Raw genomic sequence first — 22,707 nt, 5'->3', positions numbered from 1 at the left:
TTGGGAGCCATGGGGCGGGGTTGAGTGGCAGGGCTGCTGTGGGAGTCCACTCTAGCCTAGAGTCAGACACTCCTGCGGTGAGTGTCCGGGAGCCTGTTAACCGGGGTGAGCGCGAGATGTGTCAGGTCTGCTGCACACAGGGAGTAGAGCCGCTCTGAGCAGGGATACAGGCCCTCGGGGCTCTGCCAGGACCGCGTGGGCAAGGTGGGTGCTGTTGGCCTCTCCCTGATAAGGCAGGAGATGGGAGGAGGGGTCTCCAGGGGTTGAGAAGCTCCTGAGCAGGAGCAGTTCTCAGCTCAGTTTCCATTGGATGCAAGCCTCGGGAAGAACCTTGCCCTGCTGCCTCACTTCACAAAAGAGGTGAAGGGGGTTGGGAGTAGCTGGCATTGTGCAGTGAAACTGTGACAAAATCAAAGCAACTTTGGCCTCCAGATCTCCCAGCCCAGGCCGTCCTGACCCTTGACCCTTGTGGGGGAGAAGGTGGGGTTCTGGGATCACTAAGGTCCCTGCTGTCCACTTGGGAGGCCTGGAAGAGCTACTGGCTATCAGCTGTGTGCTGACCCACCTCCAGCTGTTGGTCACCCTTGCGGAGTGAATCAGCAGATAGAACATCTTTTTTCTATGTCTCCCCTCTTTCTCTGTAACTCCGACTTGCAAGTAAAATAAATCAATCTTTCTTTTGAAGAAATGAGCAATTTCTGTGTGCCACAGGACTGTGCATCCAGGTACAGTGGACTTAGAAGCTTCACAAACAGGGATGAGATTGTGCTGGGCGTCCTGTTCTGTGATTGGTGCTTCCTCCTTCATGCCGGCAGGGCTGTGTGTCTCCTCTGGCTGCTCCCGGGGTTTTGTTCACGAGTACAAGCAAAGGAGCCCTACGCACCTTGGTCTATCATAAATGCACCTGTTTCAGAACATCTCTCATGAACACTTTGGAGTGGAGCCCAAGGGTGCAGTGCATTTTGGAGTCCTAGACATCCACTGGCACACTTCCAAGCCTTGTATCACACCCATGTTGTCCAGTTTCCCGTCCCTATAGCCTGGTCAATGCTGCCCGTCATCGGGCCTCACCTGTTTTCCTGACAAGGTTTTCGTGCACATCCAGATGCTGTGCCCAGCTGGACGTCCGTCTGACATCAGCCTCATTTTTACACCGAGGGCCTGGCTTTGAACTTTTTTTTTTCTGCTTGATTTTCAACCTTTTTCCTTTTGGGCTTTTGCAATTCATTATAAATTTAAATAAGTGACCCTTTGTCTATGATATGGGTGGCAGGTGTGCTCCTCAATTTGTAATTTCTGTGTGTGAGCTTACATTTTTAATCTGTGAAATCTATTCATCTTCCATTTAAGCTGTCTGGTGTTTGTCTCGTACTATGCAAGTCCTTCATCATTTTCTAAGAAAACTCTGCTCCTATGCTTATGGGGAATGAGGCAGAGAACTCAGCTCTCCTCCATTCCTCTCTCTCTTTCCCACCCCACTGTTGTCTCAGCCCTACTGATGGATGGATGACTTGCTGGCTTACCTAACTGATTCATTTGATGCCTGGCCTGCAGTTCCGCTGGCTTCATCAGGTTCCTGATACTTGGCTACTTCTGCCCTCTGTTTCATCTCATCTCCATTGTGTTGATTTGTACACTAGTGTAGCCCTTCCAGCACTGGAGCTTTGTCATACGTAATTACTGACTTTGAGGAAGGTTTATCGCCCCATAACTCTTTCATAAAAGCAATCTGCTCGTTTGCTTGTCAGCAAAGCACCTTTGATCATGCCTCAAGGAAAACACAGAGCAATAATGAGCCGGTATGAATTTGACAAAATCTACTCCCCAGTTTCTCTGCCGAGGTAGATTAGCAAAGTCTTGCAAGATGTGTTAACTGCTCCCTTCTCTGCCATGGTGCACTCCTGAGCCCTGGTGCTAAGATTCTGACCTAGTCAGGGTCTGGTGGGGACAAGGGACACTGGGGTGGGTCCCATGGCACTGGGATGGGTCACAAGCCACTGTTCTGGTGGGCTCGTCCTTTGCCTTGTGGAATGCTTCGTGCTTGCAAGGGCATCTAGCACATTATGAATTTGAAACCACTAAGAATCGCCAAAATTACCCCTGCTGATTTCTTGAAACATGGGATGAGGGAGGGGGATTAATGAGCTGGCCCTTGGTGGCTCCATCTCGGTAGAACCACCGGAAGTAGCCTACGGCCTGGGGGGGAGGCCCTGGGGTGGGATCAGAGGGGTTTGCAGACACTCAGAGCTCAGTAGTGGTGCTGGCACCTCTTTGGGCACAGACCATGCACCAGCAGCACCAGCATGACTAGCATCCTGTAGGGCTTATGGAAATGCAGACTCCCAGGCCAGGCCCAGCTTCTGCATCATAGTAGACTGAGGCTGCTTACGCCATTGGCATGAGGGGCACTGCACAGATTTTGGGTTGATCTCCCGGCACAACCCCCTGGCTGAGGGGTGTGGGGAGGGGAGACCCTGGCATGGTTGGGAGCTGCCCGCCGGCTTCTTTGGCCCCATGAAGAAGCAGGGGCCTGCAGGGCATGCAGGAGGACACACAGCGTGCATCTGCTGTGAAGTTCCCAGCTACAGCAAATGGCTCAGTGCCGTAGCCTGTGCCCCCTGGTGCCGGGAGAGGTGGCCAAGGCCTCTGCTATCCCAGAGCTGCCCTGACAGGGACCTCACGCACCTGCAGTAGCCAAGCTTGTAAGCCTCCAAGATCCCTTTTTTGGGGACCAGGCCATACCTGCCCTCCAGTGCACACATTCCCCTCCCAGCTGAGCTGACCCAAGGTGGGCAGGTGGGAGGGCTTCTGAACTTTCTGTTTTTGAACTTCCTGTTGCTGTTTCCCACCTGGGAGGAGTGGAGTCATAGGAAGCCTGCTTGTTTTTCTACATGACACGGTTTTGTAGACTTGAGATTCTAAACTGCTCTGAGACAGCAGTGAGTAACCTGACATGGTTTGAATTAGCAGCAGGAAGCAGTGCCATGCCAGCTGCCAGCTCCCTCCTGGCACTGGCTTCAGGCATCTCGCTGTTGGGCCAGGCTGTGTCTGCTGCCCACAGCCATCTCATATGCACAGGGAGGCCAAGGCCCAGCATCTGGGCTCTGCGTCTTGCTCACTGACCTGGTTGCCTGGTGCTCTGAGCTGAACGCTCCCCGTTCCCAGGGTGCAGTCCTGACCCACCTAGGTGCTGCTGGACCACATAGGGAATGCCTAAGCACAGTGGTTGGTCATTATTACCAAGCACAGCACATTGCACATACATGAACATGGGTTGATTTTCTTCCACTGGCAGAGCCGTTGTTTCATTCATATTGTCCTCACCACTCGCTGGGTTGTGCAAGTGATGTCACTCCGATGTGACAGCTCCATCATCACCTTTGGGCCACTGTGGTATGTGATGACCTCTGGTGGGGACATAGTGTCTCAGTGTATGACTGCCTTGGCCACCTCAGCCACTAGGTGTAGGAAGGATGTTCAAAAGCTTCACCGCAAATTCAGTCTGCAAAATGATGCATGGCCATCAGATATTTCTTTATACACCAAATAAATTTATCTCGTAGTCTGGTGTTGGGGTAATTAGCATGAGCCCTCACACAACGATGCTCACAGCTTCAAGGGGTGGGCATGGAGAAGGCTGATGCACCTCAGCAGGCACTTCTTCCAAGCGGGGCCTTGGGGATGCAGACACTCTCCATCATGCCGCAGTGCTGTGCCAAGGGTGCCAAGGCAGGGGTGGAGAACACACTCCAGCAGCCTCGGAGAGCCTCAGCACATGCGTGACCCACAGGCTCCTGGTCCCGGCTTCCAGCTGGATCTGTGTTTGGAACAAGGCTAGGAACTACACACAGTCATGCGGGCATGGAAATTCAGGTTAAGAGAATTCAAGAAGCTCAAAGTCATGGAAATGTAAGCAGTAGCCCCCAGCCAGGGATCCAGGTGTGACTGTTTCTAGAAGTTTGCAGCCACTGGGGTTAATAAATTCTGTGCCGTCCTCCAAGCCCTTGTTTCTGATAATGCAAATGGTGAAGGTGTTTTATGCTGTCCCAATGATCTGGGCGACATGAAGACACGGAGACTCGGTTTTAAGACATGCTGTCACACTCCCTGGACTTGCATTTTCACTGTCAAGGAACATGTAGTGTTTGTCCATATTCGGTGGGTTGCCATGCAATATTGCGGCTCTCACATCCAGCATGAACTGGAATGTAGGCAGTCCACACTGCCATTTCCTTATCTGTTCTTTGTGCTTGGATCCTGCCAGCGCTTCTCTGGATCCTCCAGCTCTTTGCAGCTTGCTTCATGGGAATGAGGAAGTGGCCCGGAGTTTCTGTGTATCCCATATCCACATCCCCCTGCTCTTATTGTCTTGCCTTGGTGTGGTTATGGTCTGTACATCACACCCAGGTCCCCTGCTGTTAACATCTCCTACTGCAACAACATGGCTGTGAGTGTGCCCCATGCCGTTGGGACCTTCAGCTGCCCTGGGCTGCCAGGGACACCAGCGCCTGTTACTTCCCCCTGTTCCTGGCACCTGTTATCCCTGTATCCCTCTTCCCTCCACTCTGCCTAGCCTCCAGCTGTTACTATCTAACTTCAGACCTGATTTTCAGAACTTACACATATATGCGGGAGAGCATGCAGGCTTTGCCATCTCCTGTCTGGCTGATCTCAATATAATGACCTCCAGCTCCATTCATCTTGGAGCAGATGTTAGGATGTGTGTGTGTGAATATTAATGAGTATTATTTCTTTGTGGAGATATTCCACAGGTTCTTCACTGACTCACCCATTGGTGGACACCTCAGTGGAGTCCAAGTCTTGGCAATTGTGGAAGTATCCAATGAGGCTCATGTCCTTCTCCTTGGCTGTGTGCCCAGAGGTGGGAGAGCCAGGTCATGGAGTAGATCTATTCTTAGTTTTCCGAGGACATTCCAGGCTGTTTTCTTTTCTAACTGTGCCTGCATTAATTAACTCTCCACCAACAGTGCACACCCTCTTGCCGCATCCCAGCCAACATTTAGTATTTTTGTCTTTCTGATAACAGCTGTGCTGACTGGGATGGCATGGTACCTCACTGTGGTTTTGCTTTGTATTTCCTTAAGGGCCAGTGGTGCTGAGCATTTTTTTCATATATTTGTCACCAATTGTGTTTCTTTTTAAGGAGAGGCCTAATTCAGATCTTCTGCCCCTTTCTTAACTGGATTGTTTGGTTTTCTATCATGGAGTTGTTTGAGTTTATTAAGTTTCTGGATAGCGGTGCTTCGTCAGATGACTGGAAATATCTTCTCCCATCCTGTTGGTTGTGTTCATGCTGCTTAATGTTTCCTAGCCTGAGTTAGTAATCCCATTTGTCTTTTTTGTTTGTTTGTTTTATTGCCGTAAGTATTGGGGGGGGATTGTGTCTTATCCAGACAATCGTTTCCCATGTGATGACTAAGACCCACTGGTCTTAGAGATGCATCAAGGACAACATTTGATTCACCCACGTAGGATTTCCTCAAAACACACTCGGCCTTATTTCCAAAGGGAGGTGTTGAAGACATTTCACAGACTTATAACAGATTGTCCCCAAAATGTCAAAGAAACAAGTGAGGAAGTGGAATGATGGGACACAGCTTACCTGGTTGGATTTTCATAACCGGTCCCAGGAGACAAGGTATCCTCAAATTCACCTGCTACTCGTCAACTGAGAGGAGCTATGTGCCACCAGTCCTCATAGAGGGTCTCAGAGGTGCCAGGGCAGGGAGAGGGCATGGGCCCTGGCTGAAGTTAACCCTCCCAGCCCACCTGCACCTGCGGCAGGTCGTCTTCTCTGCCCAACTGGCCATCTGCCCAAGGCACACCTACCACCTGATTTAAGCACTCAACAAGGTTGACACTGTCTCTGTCTAAGATGTCTCGCGGCTAAAGCCAGAATGCGTTTGACCTGTGAGATTTGCCTTGATGTGTGCTTGTCTGCGAGAATCTTCATGGAAACAACAAGGACGCCTCAGCTATTCGGCCTAATGGTGTGGTGGGGGAGCACAGAAACCAGAGCCAGTGAATGGAAAGTCTGACTTCCGGAGTGGATAACAAATGCCGCCCGGCGTTTCCCAGCTGTAGTAGCAATCAAAGTGCCGCTACCGACAGGCCTGCAGGGCAGCCATGGCCCAGTGTTCCGCTTTGCCCCCAATGGCAACAAAATGGGAAATCTGAGAATGCCAGAGGAATCCAAAAGCCCCACGGGGTGGCCAACGCCTTGCTCATACACTTAAAGGCACCCAACTTCCCAGTTCCAGCGCAGCATAATCCCTACCTCAAGTTACTCTCTCTTTAATGCAGTGATAGGAAATGTTTAGCAACCTTGTCTACGTAGTAAACACATGACAACCATTTGCAGACTGCCCCATGATTTTACAATGTGTCTCATCTGGGAAACCTGGGGGTGTGGAGCCCGGGAACAGGGAAACCCAGAAGGGACTCATACAAAAATGGGGGATTCTGGCTAGGGGGCAGTTCTAGTAGAAAGCAAATCAGTATCCAGGCTCAGGAACATGTGCCCAGCTCAGCTGTGCTGGGTCTGCGTCGATGCCTGGCTCTCGTTGCACAAGCTCCAGGGTGGCCATAGCGAGAGCAGTCTGGCCCGCGTTTCACGTTGGCAGAGGAACTGTATCTCCCCGCGCCCCTACACCATCCCTGTTCACAGCATCCCTCCTGCTCTTCCCAGTCTCTCCCATCCCGAGCAAGCAGGTGTTTCCAGCTGCTGGGACATCAGGCTTATTTTGGTCCTTGCACCTGATAGGCACTTGGCAGATACTTGTGGAATGAATAAACTATTATCCTCTGGTCATTCATAAGGCTCCACTGCTGTTGCCAAACCTCTTTTGTGTTGACTGCTTTGACTTGGCCTCAGCAGCACTGTCTCAGATCAGCCCCACTGGAAACTGGGCATGAAAGGCAGGGAAATCACCATTTAGCTGGTGAAGCCAGTCGGGCAAGTGTGTGTGGCCAAGGACACAGGCCAAGGTCATAGGTCTCTGAGGTTGTGAAAGTAGCTCGCCATCTCGGCTCCTGATTGTATCTAAATACTCAGGCTTTGTCATCCCCTCCCTGTCTTCAGCTCTCTGGTGCCTGGGCCCTACTGTCCCTCACTATGGTTGAACCGTGGGCAGGGCAGAGAAGGCCTTTACAGCTAACAGCTTCTAAAGTGAGACAATTCCTGGAGCAATGCAGAGTTTTTTCCCACCTGAGCAATAGTCCCAAGGAAGGGTTTTAATTAGTCCCCATGGCTCAGAAGCCCAGTGCCAAGCCAATGGCATGTGGCTACTGGGCAGGGCAGGGCAGGGGGCGAAGGTAAGGGCATACAACACAGGCTCACTCCTGTGTGGCTGAGCAATGAGGGCTTAATGAATGCCCTTCCAGAAGGACAGGCAGTGGCAATGCCCACAGAGCTCTGCAGGGAGTCAGAAGCCGTGGGTGGAAGATGGCAGGTGCCATGGGGGAGTTCTGGGTCCCATGGCAGGGCTCAGCCCTTGAGGCAAGTCTCATCCATCCTTGCTCATGATCAGTGCTCCATGGGGCACTCCAGCACTTCCCCGTGAGGCCAGAGCTTGTCTTCCAGGGAGATGCACACTTAAGGGAGTGCCTACTGCACTCTAGGAAGGCACATCCCTGATGTGTGCAATGAAGCCGACTGTGTGACTTCGCCTCCTCTTTAGTGGAACCAGTGGCCCATCACATTCCTACAAGCTTCTCAGGAGCCCACACGGTCAGTGTAGCAGAGCCATGGGCCCCGGCCCCAGCAGGTACTCAGAGCTGGGAGGTGTTTACTGGCAGTAGTGTGATGGGACCATGAGTAGGTCCATCTCACGTGCAGGCCGTTCCTCTGCAGAGTGGGAAGGACATGTTTGTTCCCAGGTGTTGGGTCTGGGTGGATAGAACACGTCTACCATCCCAGCGCACCACAGACACGCGAGCCTGGCCATGATCATGTGGGACATGGTGTGTGTCTTATGCAGGGTCCTGTTGGAGACACAGTGTGGCCAGCCACTCCCTCCAGGCAGGTGCAGCCCCTAAGGCCCCTCCATGAGCAGGTTCATGCCAGCACCCCTAGGGTAGCTCTCTGCTTGCAGCAGTTCTAAAGAGCCAAGTCACTGTGCTTTCGATAGCCAGAGAGCAAAGGCGATTTTCCTCTCATGTAAATCATTGTTTTCTTCTCTTGTCTTGCTGCATATTTCCTGTCCCAGCACACAGCGCCTTGTTTGAAATTTTAGCCTCAAAATTTGGCCAATAGGTCCTGCCTAAATCATGGGCCAGGCTGGCTGGTGACAAGTTGGCCATATGTTAACCATTACGATGTACCCAAGCTAATCCCGAGGACATTACTGTCTGCTTAGGAGAGCTCCACAGCCGTCTCCTGCCTCCAGCTTTGTCTTCAAGAATTTCTGGGGATCTTCTCGCTCTGCCTTCCTTCTGATGACGCACCGTGCTCACCTGTGCCTCCCCACAAGGCCGGTCCAGCTACAGCGGCTTAGATTCTGAAAGTGGCAGAATGGCGAGACTTGGCTTTCCTGACTTGAACACCAGTCTATGGGTAGAGTGTATATCAAGAGGGCAAGACAGAAGAGGGATTCTTGGGGTTGAAAAAGAGGATTATAGGATTTTGTTTCATTGGATAAAGATTTTTTTCTTAACTAAATGGTTGTTTATTTAAAGATTCCTTCATTTATTTGAAAGGCAGAGCGTGAGAGAAAAATGGAAAGATTGTACTCTCCCATTTGCTGGTTTGCTCTTTAACTGCCCAGAACATCCAGGAGTGAATCAAGCAGAAGTCCGGAGTTGAGAATTCCATCTGCATCTTCCAGCGGGTGGCAGGGGCTCTGGCGCCCAAGCTGCCCTCTGCTGCCTTCCCGGGTGCCTTAGCAGGGAGCTGGATCGCAGCGGAGCACCTGGGACTTGGACTGGCACTCTGAAATACTGGATTCACCAGCAGTGCTTTGAGCAGGTGTGCCGGGATGCCTGCCCCTGGACACGGTTTTCTGGCTCCTTTGGTTTTAACAGTGAAATAATAGTCAGATTTAGAGTGACAGCTCTGAGACGCTTCAAAGGCTGTGCACACCTGTGAACGCCGCCAGGCCTCCTGAGAAAAAGTTCCCTACAGAGTTTTGAGGTCGCGTTTCAAAACTTCTAAAATGTTTGACAGGATGAAAAAGGCCCAACTTTCTTTGTTATTAGAAGTGGAGACTTGAGGGCCTGACATGGTAGCATAGTGGCTGAAGTCCTCACCTTTCAAGCGCTGGGATCCCATATGGGCACCAGTTCCTGTCCCGGCAGCCCTGCTTCCCATCCAGCTCCCTGCTTGTGGCCTGGGAAAGCAGTTGAGGATGGCCCACAGCACTGGGACCCTGTACCAGCATGGAAAATCCAGAAGAGGCTCCTGGCTCCTGGCTACGGATTGGCTCAGCTCTGACTATTGCAGCTGCTTGGGAAGTAGATCATTGGATGGAAGATCTTCCTCTCTGTTTCTTTTCCTTTCTGTATATCTATTTTTTTGAAAGTGGAGATTTGAACACCTATGCAACCCCATAGAGAAGTTGGGAGTGTGGGATGTGTATGACTCTTTTTTAAAAAAATATTTATTTATTTTTATTGGAAAGTCAGATATACAGGAAGGAGGAGACACAGAAAGGAAGATCTTCTGTTGATTGATTCATTCCCCAAGTGGCCACAATGACTAGAGCTGTGCCTATCTGAAGCCAGGAGCCTGGAGCCTCCTCCGGGTCTCCCACGCAGGTGTTGGGTCCCAAGGTTTTGGGTCGTGCTCGACTGCTTTCCCAGGCCACAAGCAGGTAACTGGATGGAAAGTGAGACCACCAGGATTAGAACTGGGATCCATATGGGATTCCGGTACGTGCAAGGCGAAGACTTTAGCCACTATGCTACCACGCCAGGCCTGTGTGTGACTCTTTCACAGTTGGGGTTTCACTCATTCTGTAGGTGACCTGCTTGCCTGCTGCAAGATGGATGGTTCTGGAGCACGCATGCCCTTCAGGGGCACCCAAGCCCGCCATAAATCAGGCCCAGCAGCGCTCCGGGAGGTCTTATCACAACCAGGTGGAGTACATGGTTGGACAAACTCCCATGATGGCTGGAGCAGCATTCAAAGAGACAAACAGTCCCAGATAAAGCTCAAGACATACACTTAGGCACGGAGAGGAAGCCCCGCGGCTTCTGGGCTGGCTCTCCTTGGATCCGCTGAAGAGTTATGGCGTGTCCTGGCGGGGCGGAGGAAGGAGTGCTCTCCAGACTGCTGTGTGAGCCGCAGTGCAGGAAATCATCTGTCAGGTGGGAGAGCGAGGGGAGCCCTCAAGTCGGTCCAGATGGCACGCGGCCAGGAGAGCCAAGCCGGCGTGGGGCGTACTCACACCAGGATGAGCCTTTGCAAAAGCCTCAATTCCGCAGGGTCCTGGATCAGCGATTTTTTCCTATTGTTCCAGAGCGTTGATGCATACTTTCCTGGTTCAAAGTCCAACTGTGGAGTTAAGGGGTGAAGGGGAAAAGAGAGAAGGTGCTGAGCGTGGTGGCGTCAGGGGTATGATGGGGCTGGCATGGATTCACCCTGACTGAATCAGAGTCTATTCCACGTGGACCCAGAAGGGCTCCTTGACACGTTGATCAGGGCTCTCACCCTGAAAGGCATAGCGATGCCAACAGTGACAGTTGTTGGGAGCTTTCTAGCTGCAGACAGAGCCATGAACTTGCACGGTCTACAGATGGGCCAGGTAGCCTGGACCCCTTTTGTTTTGCCTTCCATGTTTGTCTCTGTTCATCAAAGCTAATAGATACCAGTGTGTGTGCAGACGGGAGAAGATGAGAAATTCTGTCTCACACACAGTCAGCTCACTCCAGAGCATCCAGGCCCCTCGTCTTCTTGGAGGTAGCACGGTGACCAGCTCCTGTCCTCTGGCCCTCTTCCAGTACAGGAAGCCAGAGCAGACACCGGCTGCATGGGGCAGTTCTGGGCACATGCAGCCAGCCAGGAAGGCGGCCGGAGTACTCGTCACGTCCCTCCTCCAGACACGGGGTGGAGGGGTGGCCCAGACAACCCTCCCCACTGTTAGGATTCTTGAATCTTCCTTTTTCTAATGTGATAATCTCCATTTATGTCCATTTAAGACAAATGAGAGACGTCTCAGTGGACAAAAAGGAAAACCACTGGTAACATTCCTTCATTCCTTGGATATTCTGCAAGACCTTTACACAGAAAACAAATGGGTAATTAAACCAGTCCTCTTTCCATAGCTTTGGTCTCTTACTGCTAAATCCAACTTACATGTTGCAACATATTGAATTCTCCTGCTCACTTGTTTCAGGTTTTGTTTTTGGTTTTGTTTGAGTTAGGAACGATCTGCAGCCAGGTCTGTGATGGAACTGCTTAGGGTGAGTTCCCAGGAGCACTGAATCAAGGCGTGCTCTGTGGCTTCTTAGAACGCTTGTTGTCAAACTGCAACTTCCCTGGACACAGGCTCCTCTGGCTCGACCATCTCCACTTCATCCTGTTTTATCTGTGGCTAACCCTGGGAGCTGTCAGTTTCCAATTCTGCTAATCTGGTGTGAATGGCTCGTTTTATTGCTGTTTCCATTTCCATTTCCTTAATTACAGCTGAGATCTCTTGATGTTCCTTTTGTGTATTGCCCATTTACTTTCACTCATTTGCTATTCGTCTTGACTCACTTTTCTACTGTAGTGTTTATCTCTTTCTCCTGGTGAATCCTTTATATGTAAGAGATACATCCTCTCTTATTAAAAATGTATTTATTTGAAAGGCAAATCAACAGAGAGAGAGAGAGAGAAAGGTCTTCCATCTGTTGCTTACTCCCCAAATGGTCCCAGCAGTGGGGTCTGAGCCAGGCTGCAGGCTGGAGCCAGGAGCTCCATCCAGGTCTCCCACACGGCAGGCAGGGGTGCGGACACTGGGGCCATCTTCCACAGTGTTCCCAGGCAGGTTAGCAGGATCAGAAGCACAGCGGTTGGAACTTGAACCCGAGCTCTGAGAATGGGTCACTTAACCCACGGCACCACGGCACCTGTGTCAACTTTCCCTAGCAATTATACAGGAGTCTTCAAAAAGCTCACATAAAATTCAGATTGTGAAAAACCTATGCATGGATTTCAAAATGTTTGCACTAAAATAAACTTATCATTTAATGTATTTCCATGAACTTGTTGAAGTACCCTTAAAACTATTTAAAATTTGCCATTTTTCCTTTAATTAAAACATTTTTGTTTTTATTTGAAAAGCAGTGTGTGTGTGTGTGACAAAGACCTTTCCTCTGCTGGTTTCCTCCCCACATGCCCTCAACAGACAGGGTTGGAGCAGGCAAGGCTGGGCGCCAGGACCCCGGTGCACGTGTGCCTGCCGTGTGAGTGGAGCCGCTCCGGAGCCGCCACCACTGCTTCCCAGGGTGCACATTGGCAGGAAGCTCACATCAGGAGCTCTTGATTGGCTCAAGAACTAGCATGCAACTCAAGCTAAGTTCCCAGACTTGTGTTGGTGTTGGTTGGCAGACACTCTTCTTCCCTAGAGATACTGGGCAGCTGGGTGTGGGCCTGGCACTGTTGGTTGTCACCTTGCCCCGTCACGCGTGGAGCCTGCCTGCCTGGAGCCTCCAGCAACAGTAATCTAAGAAGCCGAACGGGGTGACTGAGTCTGGGGCCACAGCAACTCTTGTGTGTGACCTCTGCCTGAAGTGGGTCCCCGCCCCCTGCCAAGGATTTCCGGAGCTAAGAAAGTCCTGTTGTGAGGTGGGACTTTCTCCCCAACTGCGATATCTCAAAAGGAAGCTTGTCACAGTTTCTGAACACCTTCACCATGAAGTCCAGTGTGGAAGGGATCCTGGCAGTTAGTGTGGGTGCGTCCCCTGCCTCCACTGACTACTCTCAAATCCTGGGCCAGCCGCTGTGTGCGAGAGGCTGCTGGAAGAGAGGATTCTAGATGTCTCCTACGGCCATACATCTTGGCTCCCTGTGATAACGCTGTGTCAACACTTCAAGCTAATCTGAGGTCTGTCTCCAACTGTCACCTCTGCAGCCTGATGACAAATGATGCCGACTTGTTTCAAAAGTTGAAAACCTCATCAGCAGGACCCCAGAGTGCTTTACGGAGCTAGCAGCCGAGCGAGACTGTAGCATCTCTAAACTCTCGCTTGGATGTGGATGGCCCCGGAAATGTGTTCACGAGGTGCGTAATCTATGAGTACGTGAACTATAGTACAGATCAGTCATAAATATTTTGTTTTCAAAAGGTCTACCACTCGAGCTTTGCAGAGCTAAAGTAAACGGAGACCCTGATTATGTCAACAGATGACAGCAATCAGAAGCGATGCGGCCCACTCCAAGGCAGGGGCAGAGGGGGAGGGGAGAGAAGCTGCCCCCAGCCCAGTTCTCTTCCATCCCATTACTCACCCGCTGCACCAGCAGGGCTTTGAGTGCCAGACACTCTCGCAGGATGGGCTTCTTTACAGGCGGCTAGGACTGGGGAATTCTTCCTCTTCCCAGCCAGCCCTTTCAGCACCAGGTTCAAACCGTGGTTGCAGCCACTGGGCACCGTGCCTGCACTTTCAGCACCAGGTTCAAACCCGTGGTTGCAGCCACTGGACACCGTGCCTGTAGTAAGTGCCGGGTCTCTACGCACGGTAATTCCTGTCACTCAGTGCAAGTGTTTGCTGTCATGGCTGTGTGCCAAAACCTGGGTATGGCTTTAGGTTCTCCAAGGTTGCAGGCCCGATCTTGGGGTTGTTGGCTTTGAACCCACCATGGCAGACCCTGCGACTTCTGGCTGGTTGGGACAGGCAGGTGGGAGTTCAACAGAGGGTGGGGGCAATGGTTGCCGGGGGCGGGTTCCACAGTTGTGCTGGTCGTAGCTTCTTCCCAAACTGGCTCACTGTGGCCAGGCTTGTGGCACCTCCTTTCTGCCTTCAGCAGTGGGAGCTTCCTGCTCGTGTGAAGGTTAAAGGCTCGGCGTTTCTCTCTGGCACCCAGCCATGCTGCAAATTGTTGTAAATACCTAAACAGGTGCTGTTCTTCCTAGCAATTCTCTGTCCCCTGCATGGCACATGGCTTGTCTTTGGAGGCTCCACTGCAGACCTGACTTCCTTGAGTGCAAGCCATTGCTTTGTTCCATATAGACTCTCCACCCGCCATACAGAATACGGAGGTGTTTATGGGATGAATGCCCAATTGTGTCATTAAAGAGACATGCCTCCCATAGTCACACAGCAAAGGAAACAACCGACTGAGGGCTGACACAATTTGAATAATGGATGAAAATGTTTGCAAACTATTCATCTAATAAGAGATTAGTATTCAGAATATATATGGATAACCAACAACTCAACAATAAAAAACTAAAATAATCCCATTTTAAAAATAAGCAGGGATGGGTGTTCGGTGCAGCGGTTAAGACCTTGCTTGGGTGTCCGCGTGCAGGTCAGCGTGTCTGGGTCCTGTCTCCTCTACCTGTGATGCACTCTGGGAGGTAGCAGGTGACTCCCCAGCAGGATGGGTCCCTGCTACCTCCTCCTGACCTCAGCCTGGCGTTCAAAGGAGTGAACCAGCAGATGGAAAATCTCCCTGCCTCCGTCCCACTGCCTTTGAAGAGTACAAGACAGGATAACAATTGTTGGCAATGACAGCGAAAGGATCCTTACAACACTGCTGGTGAGAATGTAACTTAGCACAGGTGTTATGGAAAACAGAATGGAGATTCCTAAATAAATAAATAACACTAGACCACCATGTGATCCCAGCACATGGCACACAGAGTTGGTTAGTAGGCACAAGACCAGGATGGCTATATTTAACAGTAACCCATTGTTCTTCCAAATAGCTGGAGGAGAGAATTTTGAATGTTCCCAACACAAAGAAATGATCTGTATTTCAGGTGATAGACAAGCCAATGACCCCACTGTGGTTACTCACTGTAGATACAGTATCAGAGTGTCATAGTGTGCCCTGCAAAGATGGACAATTACAAAGTGGCAGTTAAAACCTGAAATACTAGGGGAAAACACCCTGTCAAGTACTGCAGGTGCTGAATAGCAAGTAGGGTAACTGGGACTCAAACTTCTCTTAGATGTGTTATGCTAATGTTGCAGGCGGTGTCTGATCGTGCGGCACCACAGTGTCGCCTCTGTTATCTTGGACTGAAAAAAAAAAACCCCACTGGCCTACGACCATTTCCTCTTTGCATCAAGGGGCGTGTATCTGCATCCCTGCTAGGCTCTACCTGTTAGCCCCTGGGCGCCCCCCTGGTCTCACTGACATCACCTCAGTCAGGACCTGGCACAGGAGCTGGCATCTTCACGAGCCGCAGCGTCCCCATCCACCAAGGCCAGGCCAGCAGGCAAGGGCCTCCTCGGCTCTCCCGGCAACACGCTACAGCCCTGTGTTCTGATCTTGGGATGAAAAGCTAGGGAGAACCCATCAGCAGGAATGAGTTATTTGTGAAAACAGACTTCAACACTGTGACGTTCTTGGCCTCCCGCTGGGCTGCATGGCTGGGCGGTGACGCCATCTCAGATGAAAGCCACAATGGGCCAGATGTGGACCAGGTGCCCACCTGTCCTCCGCGGCTGGCGGAACACTCAAGAACAGGCTGACCCATATGGAACTGGGTGTTACCTTCCAGGGCCAAGTCATGCCCTTCGGCGTTTCCCAGCTACTACCATCTCGTCCTCTGCAGACAGCAAGACAGCAAACCTGGGTCCCTCCTGGGCGCCTGTCCCAGCCTCTGTGGTGCACGTGGGCAAACTGAATCTTGTAACCTCTAGCCAGCATGAGTTGGTGCCAACCAGCCAGCAGCCTGGGGACCATACCTGCCTGGCATTACCCTCTCAGGCTAGCATGTCTCCAATTTTTAAAGATGCTGTTAAAAGAATTGAGAAAGAAGGAAGAATGAGCCAGAAGGATGGGTGCCACCAACAGGGCCTACAATGCTCATTCCCTGGTCCCCTGCAAGTGGCAGCAATGCCCTTGGCAGGGACTTGGAGGCTAGGGGGAGGAACCAGGCTCTGTGAGGTGTGGCTGTACCTGTCCTTCTCAAACAAAGAGAGGTCCTGGTGCGCTCGCCCCTGAAGCTCTTCCCCGTGCGGGGAAAATCACAGACCCCGTTGTGTGTTACATATGCTGTGTGTGTGCACACTCCTGTTCATGTGTGCTGATCACCAATGGACCCTGTCCTCAGCTGCACCATCTACACGGCAGCTCCAAGAGCACGCGGTGTCACTGCCCCTGTGGCATGGAGAAGCTGGGCAAGCCTGGATGAAATGTGGCTGCTCGTAGCAGGACCCTGGACGCCAGCTTCGTGGCCAACGTGGCGCCAGCAGCCGGTGTTGCTCTCCCGCTAATATGCAAGGGGACCAGAGAAAGCTCTCCTCCCTGGTCCCGAAGGACGTTTATTGTGCTTCTGTTTCTGCGGACCCCTCAGGGCTTCTGGTTGTCTTTCCAATGATGTTGGTTTCTGCACGGTAGTGTTTGGACTTCTTCCATCCCCTGCGGAAGCTCTGGTTGGGGGTGGGTGACCTCAGAGTACTTGGCCTCCGAGGGCATCCAATTCCCTGTGGCCTCCTTGGCAGTTGGGATATAGTCCTTGTTGCTCGTATACCAGCTCTAACTTCGGACCAGAAATGGTCTCCCCAAGAAACTGTTCAACCCATCTGGACAATAAGTAGCTGGACTCTATGCTTGGTATACGTTTGCAAGGAAAGAATATTGATTGAATTTGAACTGTAATACTGCATCAAGGTGGAGGAATCCACCAGGGGGGAGGGGCATGGGGAGAGGTGGGGGGGATTCCCAGAGCCTATGAAACTGTCACATAATGCAAAATAATTAATTAAAAAAATATGCAAGGGGAGGTGACATGTCTTCTGTCTGAGGCCGAGTGGAAGGTTCTGGATTCTCAAGTGTGTTTACCCAGGCCTGGCCGTTTCCCATCCTCTACCTTCCCAGCAGGGAGCCCCCGCATGCAGTCGCTGAGCAGATTATGCAACCGTATAATATATCCCAGCCCTTCGGGAAGTTTGACAAACTGCAAGATGTGTTTAGATTTCTAAACCTGGAGAGCTCAGAGCGAAGAGGCTCTGGCGGAGCCCTCCAGATGGCTGCAAATGCTCTGCTGCCCTGCTCGGCTGCCGCAGGAACACAGCTGTGCACGGAATGTCAAGGTCACGCCTGCTCCCCCCAACCCCCAGGGCACATCTGTGGATTCAGGAGGAAGTGGAGGAGGAGGCAGCAGAGGGTTCAAGGCCCTAGTCTCGCTCCAAGAGGCTCTGGGTGCCGTGACCGAGGGGGTGTGTGTGAGGGTCCTGCGCACATGCGCACATGCACACAGGTCCTCCCTGCCGGAGCCCTGAGTGGACAGGCAGTACTCAGGCCCCACCTCCTGCAGCTTTCAATGGCTGCTGGCTGTCCCTGTGGTCCCATGGTCCCATACCTCTTCTGCTGCCCCCTCTTGCTCAATAGGACATCTGCCATTGGAGCAGGATGCAGGAAGGTGACACAGCGTGCTCTGCACCTCAGAACACCTGCTGAATCGCATCTGCTCAGACTCTCTTCCCAAGGAGGGAAACAGAGAGGCTCGCAGGTCCCAGAAACAGACATGGGGGCGTTCTGTGAGGGCTGTGTGTCAGATTGGGAGAGGAACTGACTGCCCACACAGAGACCTGGTGTCCAGCCAGCCAGCCCTGCCTCTCACCATGATTTTTGGACAAGGGGTAATGTGCCATTTTCAAATCGCAATCTGTGGTGGGACTCGAGGCGGTAAGTGCTTATGTTTTTCCTGTGACAAGGAGTAAAGAGACAGACACATTATCCCATCACCCTCAGCAACCCAGGAACCATCTGATCCTTATCTATTCGTCCAGCCTCAACTTAAGGTGTTTGTCCTAAGGCCGACACCTGGGTCAGCCAGGTTGCCAAGGCTACAACCATTACATCCATGTTCCAGGCAGAAAGAGAGAGTGGGGAAGACACAGGGTGTGCCTGTGCAAAGCCAGTGTACATGCTGGGCGATGCAGTGCTCAGACTGTGATGGCTCCAGTAGTAAGGGAAGCCAGATCAAAGTGTGGGGGCGGGGTGGAAGGGAGAGAGAGAGAACTATGCATGAAGGGGCAGGTTGTAGAGACAAAGAGGGTGATACTGGACTGGCAATGGGTACCGTGAGTCTGCGATCCACTCATCCCTCTTGCAGTAAGAACAGAGCTGGCTGCCATGCTGAGGCCCTCTTGTGCCAAGCACAGGGCTTGATTCCTAACAACACTGCAACAACCCTTTGGTGTCCAGGCCGGAGACCCAGGAGCCCTTGCCTGGATGTGACCTGGGTCTATCTGTCCTGGCTCAGGCTCTGTTTGCCACACCATGTGGCCTTGCCACTGCGAGGCCTCCACAGGTCTAAGGGTTCAGCACAGTGATGGCCAAGGGTCAAGCGGCTGTGCATTGGCCCAGCTTGCTCACTGCTATAGAGGACCAGCATCTGTCATGGCCGTCGTGGCCACACCCTGTGGGTGGGTAGCGCACCTATTCCTCATGCTTTAATCTCCACTCCAGCCCAGCTCAACACCTCCCTGGGAAGTATTCCTCCCCTGGTCACTGATCATCTGACACGGGGCAGGCAGAGGGCCCCTCCAGGCCATGGCCACTGTTGAGCTGGCTCCAGGTGCAGCTCCTCATTCCCACTTCCGTGCCTCATACATGCTGGCTCTCTTTTGTGAAATGTTCTTCCTTCTCTCTGCTTGTCCTCCAATTTAGCTGCTTCTTCCTCCCCCAAGGTTCTGTTATCATGGGTCTTCCCCTCCTCTCTTCCTACCCCTCTCTCCCCCACCAATTCTCTATTCCTCTCACTCAGCCTTGGGGTGTCATGGCTTTGTCCTCCTGTCCCACAATGGGCTGTATGTGCTTTAAGTCATGTACAACACAAAGACCAGTGATGTGTCTCACGCTTCTTCCTTTGTGTCCCCCAAGTCCCTCCACTTCCCGCGCAGACCCTTCAGGTAGTCATGGACTCGCCAACACCCCAGCACCCACTCACGTGTTGTCTGCACACACACGCACATGCTCTGCTAGCCAGGACACAGGGCCTGAGGGAAGGGCTGTGGCCACAGCAGGCAGGAACAGGTGCAGCTTGTTTTGGGAGGTCTCTCGTGCTCCTGGGACCCCGTGGGAGGCGGAGCTGCTGGCAGCGCTGAAGGTACATAGGGTTCCGCCAGAGGAGAAAGGACCAGCGCAGGACTTGCTTGGCCCCTTGTCTTCTTGGCCTCGGGTCACCCTGTCCCATGGGAGGAATGCATACTGACAGGCTATGTGTGTCCACGGCTGGGACTTGTTTACTAGCAGGATCACTGGCCTTGACCCAGATCCAAGGTCAAGTGAGACTACGAGCTTGGCGGGGAAGAGCAGGTGGATCCGTGCCCTGGGCGAAGGGGCCTGGATGGCAGCCCTGAAGCCCACTCTGACAATCTTGCCCATGCAATTGACAACCTCGTTCTAATTGTAACCCAGGAAGACAACCACTGTGGAGTGCGGGTTGGGTGCCATACCAAGGACTAGAAGCTGACAGCAGAGCACAGGCCAGGGATCCGGGTTTCCCTGGGCCCGTCTGAAGCCATCCAGCAAGGCAGAGCCTGTGGCTGAAGGATGCCTGTGCCTCTCCCAGTGCTGCCTTCTACACTGGCCCTCCACAGCAGCTGCCCACAGTCAGTCCCGGGAGCTGCCAGCCCGCTGCCATGCATCCTCTATTGGTCCATTCGTAGCGGCATCAGCCAGGACTTGGCTCGGGGCAAGACCAGACCCCACCTTGTTCATTGATACCAAGGATTAAATGGAGAACCAACCTTGAGCCCTTGAGATGCACCCCTCACCCCAAGGACTAAGCTGGAAGCCCTAGCTCAGTAACGGCTTCTCCTGGCACAAACAGAGCCATGTATGTGAGACACCACTCACGGTCCACGGTGGGCTAAGAGCCTGGCAGACAGCTTGGTGATGGCATGAGGGATCCCAGGATGCTCCCAGACTCAGGGGCCCCACTCTTTGTCTTCAGATGTTCCCACATTAGTGACAAAATCTGCAGAATACTCCCCTGCCTTCCTGCGTCCCTGTTGAGGCACCTGGGGAGGGGGATAGCACAGCAGTTCTCCAGCCCATCTCGAATGCCCAGCCTGCTCCTCTTCTCATCGCCGCCGCCGGTCCTGTGCCTGCCGCATCGTTTCTCTCTCTCTCTCTCTCTCTCTCTCTCTCTCTCTCTCTCTCTCTCTCTCTCTCATCCACAGAGCTATGCACTCCTGCTACTGTCACCAGACTCTTTCCAGCCAGAGCCCTCATCCGGGGCTCGCTCCCCACCACCTCTGTCTATATTGGGTGACTGGCGGCCTTCTCAGAACTTGGCGGAAACACACAGGCCTGCCTCGTGGGTTGGGTCAGGGTCTCATGCCTGCACTGTTTGAGTGGTGTGTGGCTTTCCCTCAGCATGGTGTCCTGGCAACTCAGCCACGTTATTCACAAAGTGTCCGTGCTCTATGTCCCCAGTGAGTAGCATTTCTCCTGAGTGTGCAGGAGCCACTGTGTCCCTGCTCACTCCCCCAGGCTTTTACGTGCAATGCTGCTGTGAGCAACCCTGCCCACACTTTCTGGGCCCTGCAAGTCTCTCCCTGTCAAGCTGCACTTTCGGTTTCTCCTTTCCCTCTTTCCTCCCTCTCAGGCTCCACCTTAGCTAACTTCAAGAGCAAAGAAAGGGCTTTCTCCAGCCCCAGCACCCTCTCCAGCAACCTCCCACCTCTTCCACCTCATGGAACAGTGCATTGTGCTAGACCAGTTGTCCCCTTGGCCTCCCCCTTCCCTCTGTTTTACATTTATTTATTTGCATTGCAGAATACGCAAAAACAGGGAGATACAGAGATTTTTTGTCTATCTGGGTTCACTCTCCAAATGGCCACAGCAGCCAGGATTGGACCAGGGGCTTAAAAATAGGATCCAGGAGTTTCATCTGGGTTTTCCACCTGGGCGCAGAGGCCCGAGCACTTGAGCCATCTTCTGCTTTCCCAGGTGTGTTAGCAGGGAGCTGGTTGGGAAATGGAGTAGCCAGGACCTGAACCAGAGCTCATATGGATGGCAGGTGTCATAGGCAGTGGGTTAACCCAATGCACAACTCTGCTAGTGCCAGTTATCTACCATGCCTGCCCCCATTAGTGGGCTTGGTCCTGACTCTCCTATATATCCCCCTTCCAGCCACTTTCCCTGCTTACTCTCCTGTGCTGGAGCTAGTGGCAAAAATGACACCTGGGTATCCCTCATCTCCACACCTGTCTCTCTGGAGATTCAGTCCCACCTCCTAGACTGAATACAACATCGCTAGTGTGATGGTCCCATTTCCTCCCCTGGAAATAGTTCCCAGTGCTCTAAGCACCTGCTGTTCGCCATCCAAGGCTCCCATGAATGAATTTTGCTTGGTCGTTCCTGGGCCTGAAGACTCTAAGTGCGTGATTCAGGTTGACATCAACCCTGGCTGGTCCCTGGCAGTTCATAGGGTGCACATGACAAACCCTGCTCACTAAGCAAGCACTGGCTTACTTTGCTCAAGATGTCGCCTCTGAAATGGATCTAAAAAGTGCAGGTGGCTCAAGTGACAGTTCTGCCTCCGCTGGGTTCACCTGTTGTTTCCTAGAAGCTGTGCAGGGCAGGCTGGTCTCCTGCATCTGGGTGCTGACAAAGGCCCGGTCAGGATTATTATTTTTTTTTCATTGGAAAGTCAGATCTATGGAGAGAAGAAGAGACAGAACTTCCATCTGTTGGTTCACTCCCCAAGTGGCCACAATGACCAGAGCTGAGCCAATCTGAAGCCAGGAGTTTCTTTCAAGTCTCTCACATGGGTGCAGCGTCCCAAGCTTTGGGCCATCCTCTATTGCTTTCCCAGGCCACAAACAGGGAGCTGGCAGTGGAGCGGCTGGGATACAAGCCAGCACCCACATGGGATCCTGGTGCAGAACCCCAGCCAGTAGGCTACCACGCCGGGCTCCCAGTCAGGCTTAGTTGGGCCCTACAGAATGAGGGTGGAAACCAGACACTGACTGTCGCACGGGCGGCCATGGTAGAGCCAGCTTTGAGAACTCCTGCCTGGCACCTCAGCTACTTCTCATCCTGCCGCTCACTGCTTGCTGATGGCAGTATTCTTTCTGCTGTCTGCCCATGTGCCCAGGCTGTGGGCCAAAAGGGACCAACTGTTGTTCTAGTTTTCCTCTGGACGTTGAAGAAATGCAACCCTTCCAGCCCCACATAAGACTCATCAATAATTGGGTGGGTGCGACATCACTCTTGGGTGCCTGACACTGTGTTTGTTCAGCCTGCAGGGACTTAGCTCTCTCTACAGCTCTCGGTGTGCGGGGTAGGCATCAGCTTCTTGGGGCTCACTCCTTCCCGGTTCTCTCCACTGGACCTGACCCCACCAGAAGCAGCGTTTGCCGTGTGTATCCAGGACAGGCAGTTCAGGGTCAACATTGCTTCTGTGACTCCTTGGTTTTGCACTTGAACCCAGGAGTAGTGTTGGCCAAATGGTGTAGTGCTGAGTTTGTCCCAAATTAATGACAAAAGTTAATTTATATTCTGACTTACTTTCACTTGAGTAGGCATGGAGTTGAACTTTTCTCCATTAGATTGTTTGTTCACATTTCTAGCTT

This window comes from Ochotona princeps, chromosome 7 (genome assembly GCF_030435755.1).
Source record: "Ochotona princeps isolate mOchPri1 chromosome 7, mOchPri1.hap1, whole genome shotgun sequence".
NCBI classification, from domain to species: Eukaryota; Metazoa; Chordata; class Mammalia; order Lagomorpha; family Ochotonidae; genus Ochotona; species Ochotona princeps.
Note: the sequence above shows the minus strand (reverse complement) of the source record.